The sequence below is a fragment of the Pocillopora verrucosa genome, chromosome 12 (genome assembly GCF_036669915.1).
Source record: "Pocillopora verrucosa isolate sample1 chromosome 12, ASM3666991v2, whole genome shotgun sequence".
Taxonomy (NCBI): Eukaryota; Metazoa; Cnidaria; class Anthozoa; order Scleractinia; family Pocilloporidae; genus Pocillopora; species Pocillopora verrucosa.
Window position 1 is genome coordinate 4210872 of NC_089323.1, and position 8979 is coordinate 4219850.

General features: G+C 38.8%; 1 protein-coding gene and 1 non-coding gene across 2 annotated transcripts in view; one reads left to right on the forward strand and one right to left on the reverse strand.

Moving 5' to 3' along the window:
- Positions 1-8979, reverse strand: part of LOC131793486 (glycine dehydrogenase (decarboxylating), mitochondrial) — a 202057-nt gene that overhangs the window by 88868 nt on the left and 104210 nt on the right. The window lies entirely within an intron of this gene.
- Positions 1-8979, forward strand: part of LOC131793497 (uncharacterized) — a 28203-nt gene that overhangs the window by 11587 nt on the left and 7637 nt on the right. The window contains exons 7-9 of the transcript XR_010715864.1: positions 4176-4424; positions 4880-5338; positions 6114-6413. This is a non-coding gene — a transcript (uncharacterized protein). The remainder of the gene's footprint in view (positions 1-4175; positions 4425-4879; positions 5339-6113; positions 6414-8979) is intronic.

Genomic DNA, 8979 nt, shown 5'->3' on the forward strand with positions numbered 1-8979 from the left:
ACCAACGCCGCGATACAGTTTCTTTAGAAATTTAACCCCATTACCTAAGGCAGGATTGGGTTTAACCGTTCTGTCTCGAAGACACCATATTCCCACCACTAGCGTAGCTTATTTTCTGCATATAAGCAAACACCCAACCCACAATTCCTCCAATCACTCTGACGAAGGGCTGACGATCGAAACGTTAGCTTTTAAACTCTCCACGGTGGCCAATTTACGTTATCAACCCAGTTGATAATACTAAATTACCCTGTTATACTCTCCTACCGACGCAGCAATTTCTTTAGAAATTTTCCCCCTCTATTCATTTGTCTTGTGGACGTTAACCCATGACTATTCTCGTCGAACTAGGTCTTGAAAAAAACCGGCAAAGGCGGTCAAGCGCGTAATATAAGCCCCAGGAAGCTGGCTCTGAAGAGGGATTCATTAATTTTTTTTTAAAAAAGTTCACACAACAACTAATTTTCGTAAATCTTATCGATACCTCTGGACGCTCAGGGATGCTTCAAACCAATCTTTCGTGTCTTTTGACTGTTTCAAAGGCTTGTATAATAAAGTAGCATGCGAAATGAAGTGGACGATAAAACACTTCTGGATTCTCATTGCACAGCATAACTAAACATCCAGTAGCCCACGTCTAACCGTACCCTCCCCCCTCCCCCCCTACCCCAAGGTGAAATGGAAGCAAGGGAACATCCGCGAAAAACTGGCACTAATCGTTTTCCGTGACGTCACTCTTTTGCAAGAAAATATATAGCCGCTTTTTATTGGTTAACCCCTTTTGCCGGTTCTTATGTGAATTCTGATTGTCTAGGGTTAGTAATTTTTTTTTTCACTCTTACGAACAGGATGGTGCACAAAAGCTTGCATGGTCAACTTTTTAGACAAAAGCGATCTATGACGAGGTTTTAAGGTAGTTTGTGTGACTCTTGGATGGAAAAATTTCAAGAAGAACAGCTGAAAGCCATCGATATCTTTTTTGAAGGTAACGATGTGTCTCTTTCGTTTCCAAATGGCTTTGGAGAATCTTTAATATATCAAGCAGCGCCAGTAATTCATCGGCTTTCTTCTCTAAAAAAAACCAGTGACTATATTATTTGTGCTGCCTGTTAAAGCTCTCATAGAAGACCAGGTGCACTATCTTAATGAACTTGGGCCAGAGGATCGTCCACCTTCAACTTTCGGTCTCTTTGCGAACAGTGCCGCGATGCTATGAAATCTAGTTTGGTAAGCGCAATGCTAACCGAACATCGTCCGCTCGTAATCTTTTCCTATATTCTTGGAGCAAACTAAAGTATTTATTTGAACTCGGACGCTGAATTGCAAATTTACCCGAAAAATGGAAAATGAATTCACTTCAATGTTGTTGTTTATCTCGATAAACTTTCACGCTAACACGTTCCACTTCGCAAAATGTATCATCAAGTTATATAATTCTGCATAGCTTAGAGTGACGTCACTTGACACGATTAGTGTCGGGTTTGCGTGGACCTTCCCTCGCTTCCTTTCAATGTGAGTCACCAGTTGTTTCTGAGCAATCGAAATACCGAGAATTAATCAAAACCTCGTGCAATTTCCGAGAAATATGAAGACATAGATGCTTTTGTTAAATCCTGGAACTCTTTGCATTTCGTACTCGTCGACGGCTTGTTGAAGAAAGTTGAAATGTTTCCCTCCCACATTTCGACGAAAAGTGACTCGCAAAACGATGCGAAAGAATCTGAGATGTCTTTCTCTCGCAGTTCAAAGAAAGATTTGCCGAACGATGTAGCCCTAGACGAAGTAAACAAGCACATTACTGATACATTGAGTATTTTGAGGCACGAGATAAGTAAAGTTCGTAAAGAAAAGGAAGCCTTAATTTGTATTGGACAGGCAGGCAGTGGGGGCAGGCAGGGGCAGTTTGTTTTATTAAGGTGTTGTGAGGGGAAGCGGGGAAGGGTGAGTAAGGTTTTTAAACTAGCTTCAGTTCTCATGTAAATTTATGGGGGTGCCAAGATTTTTTAGATTTTCTGAGGTTGATACTCTTTAGAGCTTAAAGGAAGGTCATGTTTTGTACCTATGCGTAAAAAAAAAAAAAGGAAAAAGAACCGTCATCTCCTTCTAAGTTTCTGTTCCCCTTTAAAATTAAGCGTTGTTCCTGTCGTCTTGGTTCTGTAGTTAGATAACGTGGTGTATTTGTAATCCGCAGTCACCTGGTAACCATTAAATCAAGAGCCAGCCCGGTTCCTAAAATTGCCACTTCTATCGTAAATCGGTATCTTATGATCAGTGGAAACCTTTTAATATGATTTTGGGCCTTCTTCATCAATTCCATCATGAGGATCAATCAGAGTCTTCCTCATTAGCCTTGAGTAACCTTTTTGGAGCCACTCTTCAGAAACACTGTTATATTTCCAACCGGCCGGCCGCCATCTTAAAAAAGAAAAAAAAAAAAAAAAAAAAAAAATTGACCGATAAAGTCCTGGGTACGATGTTGACATTTTCTCATTTCAGGACCGGAAGTGTTAAGGTTTTATGGCTTATCATTTTACGAAATTTTTTTCTTAGGATACGTTCTTTCGTCGATCCAGGAAAATCAGAGTACTATCAAAACCACAAAAATGTCATACTTAGAGTACTACATCCTTTCTATCTTTTGTACAACTCTACATTATTTTTATTTATTTACTCGTCAGGCCTTATCTCAACTGTTATTTTATCCTCAGTGCATTTCTTTTGAATTTATCGATTTCATTCTGATAGTGGGTTTCTTGCATAGTGTAAAGTGTTTAGCGAAACGGTGTAAATATAGAATGACAGTTTAAGAAAATATTCGACATCTTTTAAAAACATCTTTCGACAGTTCTACTGTCATCTGTTCTGATTTATACAAAGTACAAAGTTGAATTTAAAGTGTATGGCAAATGCTTATTGGACAAAACAGACAATAGAACGAAACAATGTGTGCAATTACAATGAAAGTTTTAAATCAATATTATAACGTTGATGATTAAGTGTAGGTTAATCCCATTGAATGTGAATAGTGTTTTTGAATTTAAGCACAGGTGGCCCAAGCTCACGTCTAGAGGAAAAGCAAACAGTTATTTCATGAAGGCGTCACGCTTTGCGTGACTCGGTCTTAAGTCACGACAAGAACCGTTGATAATTTGACACATTTTAAGGAATAGTTTTTAATAGAATAGTAATTTTCTCTCTACCACGAGTGATACAATAGATTAATTTACAATCAGACAGCGAGGTGAAATTAAAACAGATAAACAACAGACAAATTTTGCATATTCTGTGGGATTTGCTGTGAGCACTTAAGCTTGAATTATTTTGGCTGAAAAAGTGTCGACGGGGAAGAGATGCGGTAAAATTGACCGCGAAGCGAATTCATAATAGGAATATTCGGTACAAGCAACACTAGGATCGTACACCGTGCATGCTATACCAGTGGAACATGCCACAGAAACATTTTTTTCCAGCCGCCTGAAGATTGCTAATGACTTCCCTTACAACAGTAGACCAGGAGCCATTAATGGCTCGTGAGTAGACTTACTAGTTCTCCTTGGCCAGTCACTAAAAAGGTTATGACCCGCATCATTTCACCGCATTTTAAAAGATAAAAAAACCAAATTAATATTTATGTTATTTCAATAACACTTAGCAAAGTAGCGAACCCCTTTTTACGTGACAACAGAAAAAGGGCCAATGTAAGGTAATCTGAAATAAAAGGTCAGCGTAGTGTCTGAAACGGAAACCGGGGAATTGCATTCATTACGAGTCAGCTTAATTAATCATCAACTTTATCATGTTAATTTAAGACTTCCCTTGTAATTGCATACATTTTTTTGTTTTGTTGTCTGTTTTGTCCAATTAGCATTTTGTCATGCACTTTAAATTTAACTTAACTTCTTAAATTCGTGACATATTTGCTGCTATCCAGACCTTTTGGCTGAATCACAGTTATTGATAATTAACGTTTTCCAATATCCAATTAATCTTCATGCATGGCGTGACTCGAAGTAATTCATGCATGACGAAATTGATACACCATAAATTTCCGAGAAATTAACTTACCGAGAATCAAAGCAACGCGCAAATTCTAAGAATACACAAAATATCTCGGGATTCTCAGGAAAAAAATTTGATTTTGATACCCGTCCTTTTGAATAACCCACCCAACTGAGTTAAGATGTCGACGAAGTGTAACTCAAAGAAAGATTTTCCAGGCGATGAAGCTTTAGACAAAGTAAATAAACACATCAAAGACGCTTTCGACATTCTGAAGCGTGAGACAAACAGGCTTCGCAAGGAAAGAAATGCATTTGATGAGGTGGCAAAGAAGCTCGAGCATGTTCATTTCTCGTCGATGCTGAAACTCAACGTCGGAGGCCATTTTTTCTCCACAAGTTTGGCGACTATGACTAAAGATCCAGGTAACTTGAAGCAAGTTTTGAATTTTGAACTAAGGATTTAGATCACGTGATATGCTGTACAAAGTACGCTTCCACTCAATTGTTTATCCATACATTCAAATCTTGTTGCATCTGCAGCTGTTTAAGTAGTTGAGAGAATCGAATTCGATTTAAAGTCCATTGTTCAAAACGATATTTACATTTTGCAGGCTGACTTCTGAGCTTACAGCTGCGTGTCTGTGCTTGTTTAAAAACGAACAGGCAAACGAACAGGCATGTGGAACGTGGTCTTAAAGAATCCGCCATTACTTCTAGTTAACTGAATACACCACACTTAAAAACCTTTTTGATACGGTTGAATGTAGCTTGCTTTGTGATGTTCGATGCCACACGCCAAATTGGGTAAATGTAGTTGATTCTTTTTGAAAAAAAAGGATTTAGGTATTAAAAGGGTTTTTTTCATCTTGCTTTCACAGGTTCCATGTTACATGCCATGTTTTCAGGCAGATTTGACACAAAACCTGGCGAGGATGGATCTTACTTCATCGACCGAGACGGAACACACTTCCGACATATCTTAAATTATCTTCGCACTGGGAAACTCGTGTTACCGGACGATAAAGTCGTTCGCAAGGAGTTGTTAAACGAGGCAGAATATTATCAAATCGATGGGATACTCGATGAGTTGAAAGCAAAGCCGTTTAAAGATTCTGCAATTCTCTCTTCAGAACAGCGCGAAACCCTGGTGGACTGGTTGAAGGACACTCGCGAAAGCTTAGGTGACGATTACGTGTTGTTATACCGAGCTTCTCGCGATGGATGGAGCGCCTCTAACTTCCACTCCTGTTGTGATAACAAAGGACCAACAGTCACCGTGATAAAGAGCAGAAATTACATATTTGGAGGATATACCGAGCAGCCATGGCAATCGTCAAGTAAGAGGCCTTCCTGTGAGACCTATCAAACTTCTGTACTTCCCCACCCCCACCCCCCTCTCCTAATATTTTGGGCTTAAAGTTGCTGCTTACTTTCCTTTTACAAACTATTTACAGAAGCAAGAAGTGTTTTGCTTGGGAACTTGTACCTTTTTCGTCTTTTCTTTTTGAAGAAATGTTATGATGATTTTGCCAAAAAAGAAAAAAAACCTTAAATCGGTCAGGAAGTGCTACCTTTACAATCTATCTAGTTCTACAAAAAAAATCCCAATAAGAGCTTCCAGGCATAAAGCACAAACCTCATCTTAAGAAGCTTCTGGTAAGATTTCTCCTTTCACAAATTCATGAAAAACTTATAGAAGATTCAATCAACCACCCCCCCCCCCTCCACCCCTTTATTGTACAGTAATATCAGATTTGTCAGCTTGCTCACATTTCTGAGGGATAAATCCTTTTGATTGACAATTCAGTGGGAATATCAGGTTTTGAAGGACCCCTTGATACCATGAATGGTGTATCGCTGTTTTTACTGTTGGTGTTGCAGTTGTGTATTCATTTTGTTTGTTTGTTTGTTTGTTTTTTTATTGTTTAATTTTTATGTTTTTTTTCATATGAGAGTGACTTTTATCGTATGGCAGGAATGCTTCTTGTACAGTTTTTAACTGGGTGTTAAACTCATATAGTCAAACCAGACTTTGTCCTGGTTTTGTCTCTCATGGTTTGCTATTTAGAATTGTAATACAACCAATCTAACTCAGTGAATATTTTTTGTCAGATACTGGATTGTACAAAAGAGCACCAGGTTCTTTCCTGTTCAGCCTTGTCAATGCCAGTGGCTTGCCACCAACAAAGTTGCCTCTGATAGATGGTATGGAAGGAAATGCCATCTACTGCTATAGTAGCAATGGTCCAGTATTTGGAGGTGGACATGACCTTAACATTTGCAACTCTCCAAATTCTTCCAACTGCTCCGTTAACCTTGGCAATACATACCAGTGCCCAGTAGGTCAGAATTGTTTCAATTTTTTGACAGGAAATCAAAACTTCACAGTGAATGAAATGGAAGTGTTTGTGTTCGAAAATTAAAGACATTGTTGTCATTTGGTTTTCTTCCTGATGAGAAAAAAACTGATTCTGTAAACGTTTGCCATGGACTAGTTTCCTCTTAGTCATGTTGTTGATAGAGAGTTTTGTTACTGATATATGAATGGCTGTGAAAGAGCCTTTAGAAACTCTGTTGCTGTACTAATTTGGCTCGTGAAAGATTGTTTCTTGCTTCTGATTGTCAAGAATTGTCTATTAGTCATTTAAAGTGAGTTGTTGTTATTTGATTAATTACTTATGTTTGCGAAGACTGTTTCTGACTGGAGATCTGTGAAGATATTAACCAGGTGGTGGATTAACAAGCATAATCAAAACTATAACAACACTTTTGAACATGACTGGTTATCACCAGTCCGATTTGAGCACTACCAGGATAGTGTACGTGTCATGCTTGTAATTGAACAGTGTGCTGGGACAATTTAACGTTAAGCCTGTGCTAGTGGACAGTACGCGTCATGTGCGCGCTGCTGTCGTACATTTAGCCGAGTTAAACTATTTGTTTTAATGAAAACAGATAACCAATGTCCAGTTCCTTTTTCAAATTTTGTCATAGTTTTGATTAATTGGTAACAAGACTTCGTGTTGCACAATTCTATTTGTTATTATATTCGTGATATACAAACATATCGGACTTCCACGATTTTGTCAATAACTCGTATGATTAAAGACCCAATTGAACTCCACTCAGTCCTATTACCATTATAAATCAAATGCGGGTTGTTCATATAAAAAGCACGATAAAAGCGCAAGAGGCTCTTAACACAGGCGTTGAGTCAGTAAAACAAAGTGCTTTGGTAAACGGCGGAATAGTAATGGAGGAGTGAAAAAAACGAGGAAGGTCTGGAACGGGTCGGGTAAAGAACGAACGACACAATCCAGACCTCCCTCCCATCTTAGCCTCATTTTACCAATAGGATGCCTGGAACAGGCTAATGGAATAGGTGCGTAAGTGATGTTTCTTTTCATTGGGGAAGAGGAGGGTGAGGGAGGTAATGGGCTAGATTCAGCGCAGTGTGGGAATTTATCAGCATGGTTAGGTTGTTTACTTGTGAGAAATTTTCAACTTAAATAAAGGGAGAGGAATCGGTCAAACCTAAATTGGGTTTGGTCATAAATAATAAAAAGGCTGCTATCAGCTATCACAAGTAGGAGCCAAAAAAAACTGCGAGAACCTTAGATTTTTTTCTGCCGAAGAAAATGTTGTAAGTTTCTGATTTCCTAGAAAGTCGCTGTTACTACCTTCATGTAAAACAACAAAGTGCTAAAAGAGCGGATTATCCCGGAAACAGCCAGAAAAAAAGTTTTAAACTTTGTAGCTTCATCAAAATATAGAGAGGAGAAAATGTCTTCGTAGGTATCTATCCTGAGTTATGACTTGCTCATCAGACAAAATGATATTCATTTGAACGCAACAGCTTTCTTGTAGAAGCCTTGTCTCTCCTGCATGGAAATGTTAATTTACTACTTAGAGCACTGATTTATTTTAGAAATTTTCTCGGCAAAGGTACCCCCACCAACGCCGCGGTACAGTTTCTTTAGAAATTTAACCCCACTTCCCAAGGCAGAATTTAATTTAACCGTTCTGTCTTGAAGACACCCTATTCCCACCACTAGCGTAGCTTATTTTCTGCATATAAACAAACAAGCAATCCACGATTCCTCCAATCACTCTGACGAAGGGCTAACGATTGAAACGTTAACTTTGAAACTCTTTACGGTAGTCAGTTTACGTTATCAACTCGGTTGATAATACTAAATTACCCTGATATACTCTCCCACCGATGCTGTAGCACAGTTTCTTTAGAAACTCATCCTTATCATTCATTTGGCTTGTCGTCGTTAACCCATGACTAATCTTGCATGACTAGGTCTTGAAAAAAAACTGCAAAGGCGGCCAAGCGCGTAACATAAGCTTCAGGATGCCGGGTCTGAGGAGGGATTAATTTTTGCTTTTTTTTTTAAAGTTCACACAATATCTTTTTTTCGTAAACCTTATCGATACCTCTGGACGGTTAGGGATGCGTCAAACCAATCTTGTAAGTCTTGTGACTGCTTCAAAGGCTTGTATAATAAAGTAGCATGCAAAATGAAGCGGACCATGAAACACTTATGAATTTTCGTTTCACTGCATGACTAAACATCCAGTAACCTACTTCTGGCCGTACCCTCCCCTCCCCCCAAGGTGAAAAGGAAGCGAGGGAACATCCACGCAAACCTGACACTAATCGTGTTCTGTAGCGTCGCTCCTTTGCAAGAAAATATAAAACGGCTTTTTATTGCTTAACCCATTTTGCCGATTATTTCGTGAATTCTGATCGGCTAGGTTTCTTTGCGAACGGTGCTGCGACGCTATTAAATCTAGTTTCGTAAGCGCGATGCTAATCGAGCATCGTCCTCTTCTTACTCTATGCCAAAAATCACTCGTAATCTTTTTTCTATATTCTGGGAGCATAGCATACATTTAGACTCGGAGCTGATTGCAACATTTACCTGAAAAATATAAGATGAATTCGCTACAATGTTGTTGTTTATCTCGA